Source organism: Salvelinus sp. IW2-2015, linkage group LG19 (assembly GCF_002910315.2).
Source record: "Salvelinus sp. IW2-2015 linkage group LG19, ASM291031v2, whole genome shotgun sequence".
Classification (NCBI taxonomy): domain Eukaryota; kingdom Metazoa; phylum Chordata; class Actinopteri; order Salmoniformes; family Salmonidae; genus Salvelinus; species Salvelinus sp. IW2-2015.
In genome coordinates this window covers 20,618,133-20,638,652 of record NC_036859.1, presented here as the reverse complement: position 1 = coordinate 20,638,652, position 20,520 = coordinate 20,618,133, and positions in this window count along the sequence as shown.

Below are 20,520 nucleotides of genomic sequence, written 5' to 3'. Positions count from 1 at the left end.
ACATCATCCTYTGTGGAGAGACATCACTCCCAGATACCAGAAGTTTAATTCAGTTGAATGTGTAAGAGTGAAGCATTATGTGAGGCATGGCCAGGTGATATACAGGAAGTAATGACTGTTTAAGGAGGTCTTTGACCGTTTGACATCTCCAAATGCTTTATGACCGGAAGAAAAGCTACAACTCCCCTCTCTACACCCCCACACTACCTTGTACAGAGTTCCAGAGGATTTACTATTCCTTCTCTAGTAAATCATTCTTAATCCCCACTGATATGAAAATAGGAGCTGTTTTTCTGGTTTGGAGAGATTGGGAGGGTAGAGTTCTATAAACTATGGCAGTTGACCTCTTTTACTCCCCAACTATATACAGTAGGCTTATATTCTCAGTGTACAAGACCGTCCACATGTTTTCAGAATAAATAAGGCAGTCATTAATGCAATGTTTGGATGAGGACACTATTAATGTTATAACACACACGAAGAATGCCCTGTCAGCTAAATGCCATGTGCAGCTAAATGTCTGTTTTGTAGACAGAAAAATGTGGAAATCTGTTGTCTCATTTTGGACACTACAAAAGGTCAAGCAGCATCGGCTATCATAAATGCCTTAAAGCATCTGTTCGACTATGGAAAACAATATGGTATGGTAGGAGTTGTCTGACAGTCGGAAATCATTCAAAGCCTTTTAGTTTCGTAAATGATTTGAAATGAAAAGTTAAATCTAACATTTTTATTATTAAGGATTGTACAATCTTAGGTCATTTCAGCATCTCAGCTCAAAGGTTCATTTTCTAATTTCTTTCAAGGTGTTATTCTTGGAAGGACAGTAGAACATGCCTTTTCAGTTGGTTTTGTGCAGTTGCTTGAGAGACAGGGAAATGTCAGGAATCAAGGTAAGACCCAGATGCAGACACATTAAATTGAYAATGGTTTAATATTCCAACATGGGCAGGCRATAGACAGGTCAAGGCAGGCAGGGGTCAGTAAACCAGAGGTGGGGCAACGGTACCAGACGGCAGGCAGGGTCAGGGTAGGCAGAGGTCAACAATCCAGAGGTGGGGCAAAGGTACAGGTCGGCAGGCAGGCTCAGGGTCAGGCAGAGTGGTCAGGCAGGCGGGCTCTGAGTCAGGACAGGCAAGGATCAAAACCAGGAGGGTGAGAAAAAGGAGAGACTGGGAAATGCAGGCAAGGGTCAAAACCAGGAGGGCGAGAAAAAGAGAGACTGGGAAATGCAGGCAAGGGTCAAAACCAGGAGGGCGAGAAAAAGAGAGACTGGGAAATGCAGGAGCTGAGAACAAAAACGCTGGTTGACTTGAACAAACAAGACGAACTGGCAACGGACAGAGAACACAGGTATAAATACACAGGGGATMATTTGGAAGATGGGGGACACCTGGATGGGGGTGGAGACAATCACAAAGACAGGTGAAACAGATCAGGGTGTGACAATAACAGAGACACAAACGGATACAAAGGGACACATTGTTACACTACATATTTTGAAAACGGAAAAAAATATATCGTACAATATACCAGATCAAAACAATATACCAGATCCCCTCTTGAACAAAACCTAATGAAATGCACAGAACACCACGATTAAGTACAGGACAACTATCTCCATATTGATTTCTCTTTGCGTTTGTTGCACCAATTTCCCAGAAAAGCTCAGATCAAAACACACTAGGCACAAAGGGATCCATATAACATTAGAGGGCCCTGGGTGAATTTGATTTGGCAGCCATTCTATTTACAGTCCACCAAACCTCATAGGGCCTTGTTTTAGCAGCATTCCTCCCAATGCATTAACACAGTGACAATTGAGAGAGAGCGAGAGCTGCAAGCACGAGTGAGGAAACAGAATGCGGTTGGTTTATTTTTTGTTGTTCCTGGCTCAACCGAATAATATACTGGAAAATAACCATGGTCACGCTAGATTTCCTCATAGCTAGGTTGTTGCTCCCCTTCTTCTCTGGTTGATATGATATTGGAAAGTCGTCACTTCACATGGTGAAATGGGTCAGATTTTGTATATGCTGACACTGAGATTACATTCATTAGAGCTCAGAAAGGGACAACAAATATGACAGATTAATTCTTCGATCAGCACAATGGAAAAAATGCACGTTTTTTATAAAAAGGAAAGTATATCTGAAACCTAACACGTAATACATTTGAGTATGCAGTAGAATAACTGCAAGCTCCATATCTCTCAATGTAATTATCAGCTCCTCAGCAGACCAATCAGTGCCAAGCATGTGTCTCGAGAGAGAGACAGATTTATTATCCTTCTTGAAAATGACACCGTTTGGCATTTCTACCAATGAATAAATCAACAGCAGCAGTCCATCCCTCCCTCAACATATGGTGCCTGTGTCACATGATACACTTGGTTCACATAGAATACTCAATGCTGTGGTTTAAGTATATGAAGTCATGCCATTTTTTTAACCTTTATTTAACTTGGTATCAGGATGAAATCAGAGTAATAAAAAGTAATAATTTGAGGGCAATTATGCCACTGATAATGGGTCTTTATTGGACAAATTATCATTATGTAGTTAATTAAAGTATAGAGCTATAGAAAAGGAGGCCTGTTTGTTTCAGTATCTCTCTTAATTCTCTCTCATTTCTCAATACTTCCCCTTATGTCCAATTGGTGGACAGTTCCATCCCAGCAGGCCTCTGCAACTTATTGCGGTCAGACCATCTCCATCTGTCCACTGTTATCAGAGCTGTGTACATCTACCTCCACCTTATCTAGCTATCTTTTGTGTTAAATGTGACTGTGAGAAGTTGCCATTTGAGGGAGGTCTCTGATTACATCGGCGTGAGGGCACAAGGTTAGCCTTCGAAGTGTTTATATTAGCAGTCTGCTGGCATTGAACCACAAGCCCCAATCTCTTTCACCACAATCTCACAGAATTGAATGGTGAAGCCAAGAGGTTCTCGCACTATTCGGGTTCTGTTCAATCAAATGGCATTCTAGATCTGCCAAGAGTAGAGGAATGCCTCAGGCAAATAGTAAGACGGCAGCATTCAATTAACCTTTACAAATGTGAAGGGAGATTGCAAATGAAGACTCCTCACAAACCATACTGTACACATTCACTCTTCTGTCTTCTGAAGGAGCACATGTACAGTGCCTTCAGAAAGTATTCTTACCCCATGACTTATTCCACATTTTGTTGTGCTACAGCCTGAATTTAAAATGGATTAAATAGATTTTTCTCACCCATTCACACACAATACCCCATAATGAAAACATGTTTTCAAATGTATTGAAAATGAAATGCAAAAATATCTAATTTACATAAGTATTCAAACCCCTGGGTAATGCTTTTATAGAAGCACTTTTGGCAGTGATTACAGCTGTGAGTCTTTCTGGGTTAGTCTTGCCATAATTATTTTCAAAAATTTTCAGGCTCTGTCAAATTGGTCGTAGATCATTGCTAGACAACTATTTTCAAGACTTGCCATAGATTTTCAAGCAGATATAAGTCAAAACTGTAATTCATCCACTCAGGAACATTCCCTGTCTTCTTGGTAAGCAATTTCAGTGTATATTTGGATTTGTGTTTTAGGTTATTGTCTTGCTGAAAGGTAAATTCCTCTCCTAGTGTCTGGTGGAAAGCCGACTGAACCAGGTTTTACTCTAGGTTTTTGCCTGTGCTTAGCTCCATTCAGTTTATTTTTTATCCTGAAAAACTTCCTAGTCCTTAGCAATTACAAGCATAGCCATAACATGATGCAGCCAAAACTATTCTTGAAAATATGATGAGTGGTACTCATTAATGTGTTGTATTGGATTTGCACCAAACATAACAAAACGTTAATTGCTTTGCCACATTTTTTGCAGTATTACTTTAGTGCCTTGTTGCAAATAGGATGCATGTTTTGGAATATTTGTTACCCATCTACCAGTAGGCGCCCTTCTTTGTGAGGCATTGGAAAACCACCCTGGTCTTAGTGGTTGAATCTGTGTTTGAAATTCACTGCTCGACTGAGAGACCTTACAGATAATTGTATGTGTGGGGTAGAGAGATGAGGTAGTCATAAAAAAATCATGTTCTCAAGACATTTCAACTTCCCATTTTTTATTAATTTGTAAAAAATGAAATAAAAAGATACTGTAATTACACTTTGACATTATGGGGTATTTTGTGTAGGCCAGTGACCAAAAAAATCTAAATTTAATCAATTCAGGCTGTAACACAACAAAATCTGGACAAATTAAAGGGGTGTGTATATTTTCTCAAGGCACTGTAGCTATTTGGCAGGCAACCAATCAATCATAAACAAACAACAATAACATCCACCTTATTGCCTGAATGCCCACTCTCTATTTCAAAGTAATTCCTTTATTCCCACAAAATACATTTGATCAGCCTTTTTGTTATGGACATTATTTGAGTAATTGACTGATCTGCTACACTATTGAAATAATTCACTTCCAATATGAATTGAACCACCTCATATAATAAACATAATAACGGTCTTCAAAACTTGGCAAATGGCTTTGTATCAGTCACCAGTTATTTATGCAAAGATATTGTTCTTATCACATTATGCCCTCCTGATACCTCAGATTATGCTTTCAAACGATGTTATCCAGGGATTTTCGAATGGAATTAAACTGTAGTATATTAAATCGATTACAAACGCTATAGAACATTTGCTATTCCTCTAATCTGTCTGAAGGGTGACACCTTAATCCGTGGTGAGAGTGGTGTGTTATTCAAGCTGGGGGATCAGAGACAGAGCAGGTCTGCAGTAAAGCAGACATACTATACAAACACACTCCTCTCTCCTTCAGTTCACAACATCATGGAACAATATCAGCCTCTGATCTTACTCTCAGTGGTTTGCCTTTAAAATAGGTTACAGGTTTTGGTTTTTCCATTTATGCTTTGAGGGAGGATTTTATCACGTATAGCTTGTTAGCACATACGGCGCACCGATTGGTGTCACCTCGTTAGTCAGTATGCGTTACATCTGTTTTGGTTGCTATCTCGTTAGTGGCAAGGTGTTTCACCTGTGCTGGCCCAGGTGCCATTTAAGAGTGGCTGGCCAGGTATTCCAGTTGTCTTGAGAGATGTGGAGGGTCAACACCTTTAGTTGGCACGTCCTATTTGATTTCCAGAAAAACATTCCTTTGTCTGATCTTTCCTGTTTTTGTTTTGCTCAACTTTTTTGTTTGCTTCCTGTCTTTAAGTTTGGTGTGGGTTTTAGTTCTGTTTGCCTCTTAGTGGGCAAATTTAGTGGGCGAACATGGTGGGTGTCTTTTCGGTTCTAGTTTTTGTTGGTAGTCAACTTTCAGTGGACACCCCCATGAGTGTCTTTCAGAACTCCAACTGTTTCGTTTTGATGTTGGTCAGTGACTCTTAGTTAGTTACCCCTTCTGTTTGAGTGAAGGTTTTGGTTTTCTTGCTGGGGAATGTAACAAATGTATAGAACATTTCTTAGAAAGTTAATAAGCTTTTACTATCTGCGTTCCAGAACTTTTTCAACTTTACAAGTTGTGTGCATAATAAACTCAGCAAAAAAAGAAACGTCCCTTTTTCAGGACCCTGTCTTTGAAAGATAATTTGCAAAAATACAAATAACTTCACAGATCTTTGTTGTTGTTAAACACTGTTTCCCATGCTTGTTCAATGAACCATAAACAATTAATGAACATGCACCTGTGGAACGGTCATTAAGACACAAACAGCTTACAGACGGTAGGCAATTAAGGTCACAGTTATGAAAACTTAGGACACTAAAGAGGCCTTTCTACTGACTCTGAAAAACACAAAAAGAAAGAGGCAAAGGGTCTCTGCTCACCTGTGTCAATGTGCCTTAGGCATGCTGCAAGGACACATGAGGACTACAGATGTGGCCATGGCAATAAATTGCAATGTCCGTACTGTGAGACGCCTAAGACAGCGCTACAGGGTGACAGGACAGACAGCTGATCATCCTCGCAGTAGCAGACCACGTGTAACAACACCTGCACAGGATTGGTACATCCGAACATCACACCAGCGGGACAGGTACAGGATGGCAACAACTGCCCGAGTTACACCAGGAATGCACAATCCCTCCATCATGCTCAGACTGTCCAAAGGCTGAGAGAGGCTGGACTGAGGGCTTGTAGGCTTGTTGTAAGGCAGGTTCTCACCAGATATCACTGGCAACAACATTGCCGATGGGCACAAACCCACCATCGCTGGACCAGACAGGACTGGCAAAAAGTGCTCTTCACTGACGAGTCGAGGTTTTGTCTGGTGGTCAGATTTGCATTTATCGTCGAAGAAATGAGCGTTACACCGAGGCCTGTACTCTGGAGCGGGATTGATTTGGAGGTAAAGGGTCCGTCATGGTCTGGGGCGGTGTGTCACAGCATCATCGGACTGAGCTTGTTGTCATTGCAGGCAATCTCAATGCTGTGCATTACAGGGAAGACATCCTCACTCATGTGGTACCCATCCTGCAGGCTCATCCTGACATGACCCTCCGGCATGACAATGCCACCAGCCATACTGCTCGTTTTGTGCGTGATTTCTTGCAAGACAGGTATGTCAGTGTTCTGCCATGGCCAGCGAAGAGCCCGGATCTCAATCCCATCGAGCATGTTTAGGACCTGTTGGATCAGAGGGTGAGGGCTAGGGCCATTCCCGCCAGAAAAGTCCAGGAACTTGCAGGTGCCTTGGTGGAAGAGTGGGGTAACATCTCACAGCAAGAACTGGCAAATCTGGTGCAGTCCATGAGGAGGAGATGCACTGCAGTACTTAATGCAGCTGGTGGTCTCACCAGATGCTGACTGTTACTTTTGATTTTGACCACACCTTTGTTCAGGGACACATTATTCCATTTCTGTTAGTCACATGTCTGTGGAACTTGATCGCTTTATGACTCAGTTGTTGAATCTTATGTTTATACAAATATTTACACATGTTAAGTTTGCTGAAAATAAACGCAGTTGACAGTGAGAGGACGTTTCTTTTTTTGCTGAGTTTACTACTTGGCACTGTATGTCACAACCGAAAAGTTGTTGACGTGGTAATACTACTGTAAATTACTACTGTGTAATTTTACATAATATTAACACTACAATGAGGTATTATTGCGAGGGGCCCAAGATTGTTCTAACATATATTGCAGTCGCAATGTTCAGAGGCCATGTGCTTAAGGTTAGAGTTGAACAATACCAATACTGTGCATGCTACTGCATATCTCCATGCATTAGAATAATAGTGCAGTTTACGCTGCTTTGGATTAAATGACATTTGATCTTTGGGGAATGTTGCATAGTTAAATGAGTATACATTAGACTAGTGACAGCTACGGAAGCTTCCTACAACCTATCTATTGAATTGGTGATCGACCATGGAACATTTTTAAGAACAATTCATGTTGTATCCCTAAACTGACAAAATATGAGGTCATGTCCCCTAACGCTATAATAGGGCATAACTTAACCTGTCTTAACACAACATCCTATCAGATAATTTACACATTCATTTGATAGAATGACAAAGCTGTCTGTCTTCCACAGTCCACACAGTCCCAAGAGACCAAATGGGTCCCTCTCTCATATCCTGATATTTTGGAACCGTAGTAAACCGCTATTGAGGACATCTGCAATACAACATTTTACTTTGTCTTTGTGCTGCATTATGCTTCAGTAACAAGAGTATGAACCTGTTCCTCTCAAGTTCATCTCTGTCCTGGAATTATCATACAATGACAAAGCTGACTTTTACATTGTCCCAAAGAGCCAAGACGTGGGTTTCTCATATGGTTGAAATCCATCTTACAGATATGTTGGAACATTACCCACTATAGATGAAATAGATGACCTTGTATGCATCCCAAATGACACCCTATCACCTAAGAGTGTAGGGTGCCATTTGCGATGCATCCTTCGCAAGGCTGCACTGGTCATTCGCACCGGCTTGCCAAGGGCAGTAACGTTAGCTAATTGGCGTGCCTCGTTGACATCCATTAGGAACACTAGCTAACTGTCATCACAGATGAATGTGGAAACCAGTTAGATATATTTTCTTACCTCACCTACTAGGGACACTAACTACGCTAGCTAACTATCTTCACTCTATAGCTAGCTGTTGCCATAGCAACAAAAAGCACAAAATCACACGATTTTTGCTTCCGTCCATAGCTGTATACCATCTAGTCACAAAGCTACGGTCTTCCTCTGAGCACAGAGATATAGAAGCCCAGAGTACGCTATAGCACATCACATCCTACCAGGAGACTGCAGTGACACAATTTACCCAGCACATCATTCCGTCTTTACTAAATTCAACACATATAAAACAGATATTTTAGCTTCCTGTTATTCAACAGCTTTTTATCAGTTATTTTTGATTCATCAAATCACTTTTTCCATAAATGAGGCATTATCCAATTGTTCCAACCCTTACTTTTCTTATGTTATTTTTTACACTTTTAATTGTTCTAGGCAATTAAGAATTTGATGAGAGGCGTTGCTTCTCACTCAGCAATCTAAATCTGTTGCCACAACAAAAAATAACCTTACGCTTCATTTCACGGCTCTAACTCACACTACATTATATTTTTTCCACCATATTTTGATAAGCAGTACGCTAGTCAACGGACAGTTAATCATTATTCATCCCTACAGTATCTCATCTAACTGTTGCTACAAATAAAACATCTACCATGATTGAAACAAAACATCAAACGACAACATCTGATTCTGTGCAGCACCCCCCCAAGAGAGAAATTCATGAAAATGAACAGCACACTCTCAAAAAAGGTGCTATCTAGAACCTAAAATGGTTCTTCTGCTGTCTCCATAGGATAACTCTTTGAAGATCCCTTTTTGGTTCCAGGTAGAACCTATGGGGATGGCCAAATAACCCTTTTGGAAGCCTTTTTTCTAAGAGTGTAGAACAATAGAGGCTTTCAGTTCTTCCACTTGTGGACAAGCCTTTTGTGTTTGCATCATTTTCATAGCCTTGTTTTACAATTGCATTGAATCACCATTTAGGAGTAATCCAATGTCAGGCCCATGACTATACAGGGGAATTGAAACAGCAAGCCAAAAATAGAACCTTGAGTGATGCTCAGGGACATGTTGAACTAAATGGAACCACACAGCACAAAACTCGGTCCATGTTTTTCCCCGAAGAGACCACAGCTGGGGCGGAGAAATGGTTAGGGTAATAGGAGAAGGAGATTCTCTAGTGTGGTTGTCTTGTAAAGTATCAACATTTCTATCTCTTTCTCTCTCTCTGTCTCTCTCTCTGTCTGTCTGTGTGTGCGTAATCCGTTACCTGTTCAAAATTGTAATCAGTAACATAATCTTTCTTTTAGATTTTAGATTGTTTTACCTCAGCATAACCCCAAAACTAAGGACTTATTAGCTTATTACTGATTGGGCTCATTGATTCGAGTTGTAAAATAAATTCTGCGCTCATGGAATGGCATGCTTTGAGCACTACTAAAAAGTGCTATTTACATGTGAAAAATGAATGCCATATGCTGCATTTACTATAGGCCTATTGTTTACCTTTTAGTTGGTGACACTTTGATATCTTGATAATATGCAGCTGTTTAAAGGGCAAATCAACAGATGAAACAATAACAAAATGGTCGCCCCACCTCTGTTTTGGTAAAAAGCTGAGGGATGGGCCTGGAGAAATGTAACCACTCTCAGATTAATATACAGAGCTATGGATGCAAGGACTGAACATCCATGATATCAAAATGATTGTTTTAAAATGTTATGAGTCTATACAGTGTTTGTTTATATTTACAATGTTTACAAACATATATTGTGGGTTCTCATGGAGTGTGACAGTTGAATTAAGCTCATGAGGCATTTATAAGTGATATTCTTAAAGAATCAATAATATATCTATATACAATGTAGAAAATAGTAAAAAACTAAGAAAACCCTTGAAGGAGTAGGTGTGTCCAAACTTTTGACTGGTACTGTAAATATAATTTATAAGTCCAAACATTAATGTAGCAACTACATATTGCCATATTTATGTCTATCAAACATGTGCGAGTTAGAGCATGTCTCCATTAGGCCTACGGATTTTAAATTAAAAAGCCACACTTGTATTCCATGGGCTGGGATCTGCACTATGCAGCTGTTGCAAGAGCTCATTTTCACTGGCTGTCCACTGATTTTAAAAACAATGATTGATAGGCAGCTTAAACATCTTGAATTCAACCAATATTGGTTTAAAATAGACATTTAGATTTGTGAACAGCCATCCACAACAACCACAATCCGTAATATGCATATAGCTAAATGAGAGAGCAGCAGTGTGATTAGCCTACAAAAGCCTATTCCTGCTCCTTTCCCGCGATCCATCAAACACATTTGGTGCATCATCATAGTGGTCTCTGATTTGTGGTCAGACTCGCTCTGGTGGAAGAAACTTATTAACCTCTCTAGGGTATGTGGGACGGTAGCGTCCCACCTCGTCAACAGCCAGTGAAACTGCAGGGCGCCAAATTCAAAACAACAGAAATCCCATAATTTAAATTCCTCAAGCATACAAGTATTTTACACCATTTTAAAGCTACACTTGTTGTAAATCCAGCCGAAGTGTCCGATTTCTAAAAGGTTTTACGACGAAAGCACACCAAAAGATTATGTTAGGTATGAGCCAAGTCACAGAAAAAGACAGCCATTTTTCCAGCTAAAGAGAGCATTAACAAAAAACAGAAAGAGATAAAATGAATCACTAACCTGTGATAATCTTCATCAGATGACACTCATAGGACTTCATGTTACACAATACATGTATTTTTTGTTCGGTAAAATATTTATATCCCAAAATCTGAGTTTAGGCAAGACGCTACTGTCTCACTTGGCAAAAAGCCTGAGAAAATGCACAGCGCCAAATTAAAATGATTTACTATGAAAATTACTATAAAATCAAACTTTCATTAAATCACACATGAAAGATACCAAATTAAAGCTACACTGGTTGTGAATCCAGCCAACATGTCAGAATTCAAATAGGCTTTTCAGCGAAAGCATACGATGCTATTATCTGAGCATAGCACTTATAGTAAACAAAAGAGAGAAAACATTTCAACCCAGCAGGCGCGTCACAAAACGCAGAAATAAAAATATAATTCATGCCTTACCTTTGACGAGCTTCTGTTGTTGGCACTCCAATATGTCCCATAAACATCACAAATGGTCCTTTTGTTTGATTAATTCCGTCGATATATATCCAAAATGTCAATTTATTTGGCGCGTTTGATCCAGAAAAACACCGGTTCCAACTTGCTCAAACATGATGACAAAATATCTCAAAGGTTACCTGTAAACTTGTAAGGGCAGATGCTTTAATTGTGTAAAGCACAATTCCTCCCCTTTCCAACAGAATCAATTACATGACCCCCACGCTGCCCGTTTCTGCATGATTCAAGAAGGCAATGAGCCCCGTCGGGTCTTTTTAAAAATGGCGGGTGGGGAAGTGAAACTAATGCGTGATAGTGAGAAGGAGAGATGTTGTGTGGGAAAATTGCTTTTTCTCGATCTGTCCAACTTATCACCTTATCGCCTCTAAAATGTAAATAAAACACTATAAAGAGTTTATATAATGTGTCATTACATACCTATTTGAAGGTTTGTGTCGAATTTGAATCGGGTTTTTAGGACGGTGCTAAAGTGATCTTTAGAAGTAAACAGCGGCTTTGAGAATGATGATCGCTTGCAGTGATGACGCAAAAATTTACTAGGTATCCCCCCTTACCCCCGTCACTGTCCATTTCTTGTTTTTAAAGGATGAGAGAAGTGCTACACCTGGTGGAGAGAGATTATAAGACAGAAATAGTTGCTTTATGCGTGCTGTACGTTACGGCATGACACGTCACAATGTAACGGAGGGTCTGTTTTTTAAACTTTTCTCCAATACTATAGAGCCATTACCATGTCGACAAACGCTTGAATAGAAACGTAGTTCACACCCCAGATTTTGAAGTCAACACAGTCGCTACAGTCCCATTAGTTTTCTTTGCAGCCTCGTTTGAATGTTGCGGTTGCGCACATTTGTACGGAATGGGGTGAGTTTACGTTAGTAATATTATTCGTATCTCAGAGCCATTTACTTTGCTAGTTATAGCCTAATGTTAGCTAGCTAACATTGAACCTGGTTGGTTAGCTTCCTGCAGATTCATGCAGGGTAGTAACGCCATGAGTTGGGATTATGGTTAATTGTTTAGCTAGCTACATGTCTTAACAAAAGACTCCATTATGCAAGTAACCATTTCAATTGAATGTTCATGTCAATGCGACAACTGCTGATAGACGTAGCTGGTCAATTTGCTCTGGCTATCTCCTCCGATTTCAGAGCACTCTTGTCTGAGTGTGCCAAAGCACAGAATAACTGATTAATTTACGAACGCTCAAAACCCTTTGAATTTGGCCAGTGTCAGTAAATGTCGGCAAAAAGTGTTATTAAATTGTTGCCAGCAGCACAGTTGTAGTCACCAATGCACTCAATAACATAAAAATAGCCTGACCAGCTCTGCTAGGGCGAGTAAAATTGTCAGAGTGAGCTGTTCTCTCATTTGTGTTTGGAAGTAGCTAACAGCTTGACAACTGTTGTTAGGATAGAACGCTCGGATCAACCTTACTCCTCGGCTAGAGCGTCCAGTGTGCGCTCTGAACGCTCCTAGAGCGAAATGCTCTGAATTTACAAATGGACAAGTTGAGTTCACGGTCGGGGCTATAGCTTAAGAGGGTGTGAACGATGCTGAATGAGTGTAGACAAAGAAGACCTCTCCAGTGGGTGTACCAAAATATTAAAAGGCCATTTTCTCAAAAGTGAGGTTACAAGTTGATCAACTTTCAAAGTAGAATTACTTTCCCATTGTTCCTCAGTTGTAGTGTAAGATATATCATTTTCTAGTGTAGTCTCTAATATAAAAAAACACTTTTTGAAATTTTGCTACATAAGACTGAATCGAGCCGGACAGTCACATATGTGTCTCTAATAGGGTCAATCATTTGGCAGAAGGTTAGAAAGTGCACCTCAGTTTCCACCTCATTTTGTGGGCAGTGTGCACATAGCCTGTCTTCTCTGGAGAGCCAGGTCTACCTACGGCGGCCTTTCTCAATAGCAAGGCTATGTTCACTGAGTCTGTACATAGTCAAAGCTTACTTTAATTCTGGGTTAGTCACAGTGGTCAGGTATTCTGCCACTGTTTACTCTCTGTTTAGAGCAAAATAGCATTCTAGTTTTAGCTGTTTCTTTGTTAATTCTGTCCAATGTGTCAAGTAATTATATTTTTGTTTTCTCATGATTGGGTTGGGTCTAATTCTATCTCTCCCTCTCTCTCTTCCTGCCCCCAAACCACCCCCCTTCTTCCGTACCAACTCCCTGCTGTCTGACCCCAGGCCAGTATAGAATAGGCCACTTACCCATGCCCTCAGGAAGAGCTAAATAGAGGGCCGCAGATAACAGGGGACTGAGGGGAGACTCTCCATATTTCAACAACGCCATCCAAACTATCCGCAAACTGCAAGGAATCAGTGAATGTGCAATCCCCCAGGTATCAAATCTGAATCAACAATGCGATTCAAGACTGAGATAAAGTCTCTTTGGGCATTTGTTCTAAAGCTTAAGAAGTCTTCGGGCAGGGTTACTCATCACGATCAGGCCAGTGTGATCTACAAATTAATACCATCTTCAAAGCGGGATGAAAGTTATTTTCATCTTGAATTTACCAAATACAAAATGCTTGAAATGATCTCTAGACATTGATAAAGCTTTTGGATCAATCTGGATTCAGAATGTTTTTATTCTGCCTAACCAGCATCAGTGCTCTACCATTTTTTACTGATCATTAAGAAGGGGGTTATAGATTAACATGGCACGATCCTTTATTAATATTACAACACCTGAGGATTGTGATTCATAATGTATTGCACATTCCTCTTGTGTTCTTGCCTGTCAGTCTTACCTCAGGACTTTTACATGCGGAATCAAGGTAATGGCTGGCCTAATTTGGCAGGCAAAGATCAGCAGTGGAGCCTTATTAGGAATGTATGAAATGATTCAGGCCTCTCTGCAGAGGCAGATTGTTTGAATGTCTCTTGAAGTGAGAGGTGGATATGTGTATCACTACCAAAGTGATTACCAAATGGGGGACCCATAATCCAGTCAGAGGTATCTGATCAACCTGATAAACTTGGATTTTGAACATATGTGAGTGAAAAACAACAACTTGTAAGTCAAATTTCTGATGGTTGACACATTCTTCCTGACCTTTTTGGTGGAAATTACCATGACAAAATCCCAGCAGCGTTACAGGCAGGGTGTTACAGGCATTAATACCTTGTGTACAGTACAAAAGAGCAGTAGGGCACCGGTGAGTTGCCATTGTTACTGTGCTGTGCTCCGTCTTCCAGGGGCCTCAGTGACTCAAGACAAGGAATGTCTGGCTTCAGAACCTCACCTCCCCCTGGTCTCCACTCCCTCCCCCTGGTCTCCACTCCCTCCCCCTGGTCCCATGCCCTCTTGTAGCCGCCTTCCTCCAGACCTCCTGTGCCCTCCCACCCCTCCCGCCATGTCTGCTTTGATCACTTAAGGCAGTGTGGTTCAGCAGTCGCCAGTCATAACCCTTCCCAGTTCCACATGGCCAGCCTGCCCACTCATATGACCCTCCCACAGCAGGCCGCTGTTAACCCTTTAAACAGGGACCCTTTGTCACCACCACCCTGTTGCCTAGTTACACACAGCTCTGTGATAAGTTCACTGCGTGATCAAACATTGTCCGTTCAATTTGATAGAGGAATTCAAGTGGTAAGAGCCATGATACTGCCACCAACTGGAATAATCTTCCTTGGCTCCCTCCCATTGGTTGATAAGGTTTCCTGACCGTGATTTCATAGCAGAGGCTTTCCATTGTCTTGTCTGCAAGGAAAACATATGGGGAAAGGAGAAGTGTGCACTTCAATGAATGTTTCCCTCCTCTTGACAAAAGACCAACAGATAAAGAAATGGATGTTCCCACTCGCCAATTCATGCGTGGACAGAAGACACACCAATAAAATGGACACATAGCTAAACTTGACATGGATAGAGTAATATACTACTCCCAGCTGAATGGGGGAGGTCTGAGAGGCCCGAGAGCTGTGAGATAGCCTGAGAGGAAACCACAGTAAGTGCCTGATCAGCACTCAAGGGTCTTCTTCAAAGGCCATTTGAAGCCCATCTGTCATTGGCTATGTCTGGGGTTAGCGCATGTCAAAAGAAAGGTCCCCACCAGACAAGGTCTTCAAAGCCGCCGTAACCTCCACAAGACAAAGGCAACTCTCAGGACAACGCTGCCTACTGTTTCCTCCTCTGGACAGAATAACACACACGGAAAGAAAAAAACAGGGGCAACATTTTCTACACATTTCCTGTCATGATTACATGATGATCAATTCCACCGAGAGGGGGTTGGAGGAATGTTATTACATTATGGCCACTAGATAAACACATTAACAAGTCAATTGTATTTCTGCCACATCAATGCTTGTATGATATAATTGAATAGAAAACAACCAATTACATAAAACTTGTGGGAAGAGTTTTACATGGATTTGCATTTCACATTCCACTCACGACCATCTGAAATTAATCCAAACAACCCAACTGATTTTCAAATGAAACCATGGTAATTATCCACATGTAACACATGGCTAGAACCAAAAGAAACCTTCAACAATGAAAAGCCATTCAAATGAACTATAATCTAATTCTCTGAATGACCTGCATTTATAACCGTATTTCCTTTCACAAGGCGTTTAATGAACCATTTCACTTCCAACTGAGATATCTGTGACTCAGTGGTGGTCTGAGACTGTGGCGGCATGCAATAGATAGAGTACTGTGTATCTTTACTCTGAAGTCTGCCGTGATATCGTACTTAAGGGCCACACACAGGATGCACTTTTCTCTCCAAGCTGCCACCTCGGCTCTATGGAGATCCACACCACCCAGAAAATGGCTGTCAGCCAGCCCTTTCGGTCGGAGGCCCTGTCAACTATAAAAGCTCTTTAGCATCAAGCTTGGCCCCCCTCAACCTTGAGTTAGTGCTGGTCACACAGAGGAACACAGAGCAGTGTGCCAGTCAGGGAAGACATGGCACCACCACATCACAGTCTGCCACGGCAGCCACCCACCTCCCTGCTGCTACCCTCAGGGAGAGGGCAATCCTGGTGCTGAGGAGATGGACCAAGGCCGAAGACACAGCTGGGCTTGTTTTTTATATTCTGGAGTTGTTTGTTTATTGGTCAATAATAGCTCAATTAAAGTGTGTCAACTGGGCAGGACTGCAGGCCATGATCCTAGTTGCCTGTCTTGTCATGGGATTAGGAAACTGCTGAACTCTTATGAAGCAGACATTCAAGGATAAGAAAAACCCTAAATTGATGGCAGCTATTGCTGGCACAAGATCTGAAGATGTAATACGCTCTCCTTGCATGTATTGAACAATCACTGGAGGCATGAATGGAATAAGTCAGTCACTTGCAGGACTTCAGAGTTTGAGTTGAATGAGTGGAGTGTCCATAGTGACTATTATCTGCTGACAGAGATATTATATGAACTGCTAACAGACCCACCATCTTGGTAGTCTTGGAAGAGGCAACTCCTCTAATGAAAAGCCTGTGCTAACTTTAATGGCTGCAGAGTTGAATGGCTGTCAAAAGCTCAGGAGGCCTGGTTGAATAAGTGCCAAGCAGTACTCAGAGGAACTGGCAGATTCTGAAACTGCAAATGGAGGAGCAGCTCTGTGCCGTGTAATGGAGTGCCATGCTACTGAGAATAGCAAACCGTACTCATTTAGAGAGAGTGGCATTCAACTGCCTGGATGATGTTTGGAGGTTTCGGGCAGGCTAAGCCCCGAATCTCATGTTACCCATCCCGTACACACCCGGACGACAGCTATAACCCAGCACATTTTTTAAAATAGAAAGTATTAATAGCCACTGGTTAATTCTGAATATCACTTAATATGGGATAGGGAGATTATGGTGCAAAAGGGAATTATAAGGTTCTGGTTGGAAATTATTCAAGAGACGCTTCCACAGCAAATTCTTTCCTCTGTTCACAGTAGTTTTGGATGTGTTTTTTTTTTTCAAGATAGAAACGTCTCACTTTTTAAGTTACTGTTTATTTTGTTTTGCATGAGAATTATATGTAGTAGGGTGATCCTTTGATCCTTGGGCATAAGGTGTGTTGGGGTTGTGCTTTCCCTCACAAACTGACTTTGGGGTAGGATGGATGATGGGGAGTTGACTTGGCTATGGAAACTAGAGGGTTCATTAGAGGGCGGACTGGAGGCTTTAACAGCTGTCAGGCTTCAAACTTCTAACCATGGAATAGAACTGCAACTATGGCCTGCAGATAAAATCAATTAAATGTTACACATTCCCAGAAATTTGACTTTCAAAAGAACATTCTAGAAATTGTTTCATCACTTCACAATTTTACCGATTGGATGAGTTTTTCTTCTGCTGTCCTATTCCTTTCCCCTTCATATGGTTGGGCAGGGCTGGCATGAGAAAATAACATGTTCCAACACGCATCAGTTTGAACAGGCACATTGTCACGCCCTGGCCATAGAGAGGCTTTTATTCTCTATTTTGGTTAGGCCAGGGTGTGACATTCTAGTTTCTTTATTTCTATGTTTTCCGTTTCTATGTTTTGGCCGGGTATGGTTCTCAATCAGGGACAGCTGTCTATCGTTGTCTTTGATTGGGAATCATACTTAGGCAGCCTGTTTTTCCACCTTAGTTGTGGGTAGTTGTCTGTGTTAGTGGCCTGTATAGCCCTAGTCAGCTGCACGTTTGTTTTTGGTTGTTTCTTGTTTTTGTTGGCGACATTCATAATAAAAAGAAATTTACGCTCACCACGCTGCACCTTGGTCCTGTCATTTCCGTGACGACGTTCGTGACACACATAGCTGTAGGCAAAGACTCAAGCTAGAAAAATCTGTGCCAATTAAGCGTGTGAGCTTTTCAGAAAAAGCCTGTTAGATAAGAATATCTTCAACAGCATTCTGGCATATCAATACCATATTCTGTCCACATTTTCTTTCTAAGGTAACACATTATATTCCATGTGTAAACCTTGGCATGTGCAGGTGTGATAAATATATTCAACATATTCAACAATGTATACAAATGTATTTAAAAAACGCACTGCACTTCCCACTCTTTTGAAGAATATTGCTGCCACCCTCTATCTGTTGTTACTATGATCACAACAAACCAATGGAGATCAGCAACTTGTTCCCTCAATACCTGGTGGCTCACTGGAGTTGTCCTTTTGATCGAACAGCATGTTCACTACATAAGAGCAAAGGCAGCAAGAAAATTGACACAGCGAGTATTCTCAAAGCCCCTGCATGGTAGTCTTTTAAGCCTTGTTTTGGATATACTTGTATATCACAAGTGTGATACTGTCTTGACTCCCCACGTAAAACAAGCAGGACTTGTTAATAGCACAAGGCACAACATGCACAAAGGGTTCACTTGATCCGTGTTTGATGTGACACTAGCCGTCACAGTTAATCGCCTGCTACCCACCAATGTCGGCTCTGTTCCCTTCCACCACACTTGTGAAAGCACAGTGCACAGAGTGTCACGGGCCACAGGAATGGGGCTGACACACAACACAGTCAGAAAAGACTGTCAGGGGCCAAAAGAGTAGGATCGACACTCAACACAGCAAGAAAATATTGTGTATGAGTTGGGTTTTCCTCGGTCTAGTATCCTCGGTCACCACAGAAGATTAAGGGCACACAGCTGAGGCTCCTTCAGGCCACATTCATGTCAGACAATTATTCCATCATGGTCTTGATCATACTTATGTAACTGCCACATAACTAGGGGAATCAATGACTAGGATATTAAGCAGCTTTACAACTACACTACCGTTCAAAAGTTTAGGGTCACTTAGAAATGTCCTTGTTTTTGAAAGAAAAGCAAAAAATGTTGTCCATTTAAAATAACATGAAATTGATCAGAAATACAGCGTAGACATTGTTAATGTTGTAAATGACTATTGTAGCTGGAAATGGCTGATTTTAAATGGAATATCTACATAGACGCACAGAGGCCCATTATCAGCAACCATCACTTCTGTGTTCCAATGGCACGTTGTGTTAGCTAATCCAAGTTTATAATTTTAAAAGGCTAATTGATAATTAGAAAACCCTTTTGCAATTATGTTAGCACTGCTGAAAACTGTTGTACTGATTTAAAGAAGCAATAAAACTGGCCTTCTTTAGACTAGTTGAGTTTCAGGAGCATCAGCATTTGTGGGTTCGATTACAGACTCAAAATGGCTGCAGAAACAATGAACTTTCTTCTGAAACTCGTCAATCTATTCTTGTTCTGAGAAATGAAGGCTATTCCATGCGAGAAATTGCCAAGAAACTGAAGATCTCGTACAGCTCTGTGTACTACTCCCTTCACAGAACAGCGCAAACTGCCTCTCACCAGAGTAGAAAGCGTGGGAGGCCCCGGTGCACAACTGAGCAAGAGGACAAGTACATTAGTGTCTAGTTTGAGAAACAGACACCTCACAAGTCCTCAACTGGCAGCTTCATTAAATAGTACCTGCAAAACACCAGTCTCAACGTCAACAGTGAAGAGGCTGATGCTCCAGATTCTCAACTAAACATTTTTGCTTTTCTTTCAAAAACAAGGACAATTCTAAGTGACCCCAAACTTTTGAACGGTAGTGTATTTATACTCTGTGGTACAATTATTAACCCAAGATTGACTGCAATGGTTCATGGTACAGGATTCGGATATGAAACACTTAAACAGTTCTTTGTCATACTCCAGGGGAATGTTAACCTTTGGCTGTAGATATGATTTTGGGGTGTGCATTGAGCACTACACTACCCCACAGGGGGAATGGCTCCATATGGATAATATCCATTACCAAGCCACATGCAAGACCATTTATGTTAATGTAATCCATTTTTTATCTTGGTAATATATTTAAACAGTTTCTTAATTAGACCTTAACCTTGAAGCGAAATTCACTTGGGGGAATTGTACAAATTTGAAATGAAACTGAGTGCAGAATGGTTAGAGACTCTCACTCAGCAGAAACTGACAATACAATTATCATAATACTTTGGCTGTGCAGATTCTGTTTCATTAAGCTGTCAAATTGTTACTTTTGTTTTGAGAAATCCTTTAATGTAAAAAAATGTTTTCCTAAAATAATAAAAAGCACAGTTTGGGCGTACATTTAAAATGTAAAGATTGTAATTTCTGACATTTAGAACAATACCACTGGCATGTTCTCAATGTATTCTATTAGTTAAGTGCTAAACAATTTAGGATGATGGGGAAACAAACACAATCATTTCTAACTATACCAGCACTGTAGCACCAAATGGTGATTTCTCCCAAATGCATTGGGTATTTGTTATTGCATTACATATGTGAGCAGAAGTGTGTCTGCAATCCATCCTAAGTGCACAGCTGTTGACTTTTTAAAT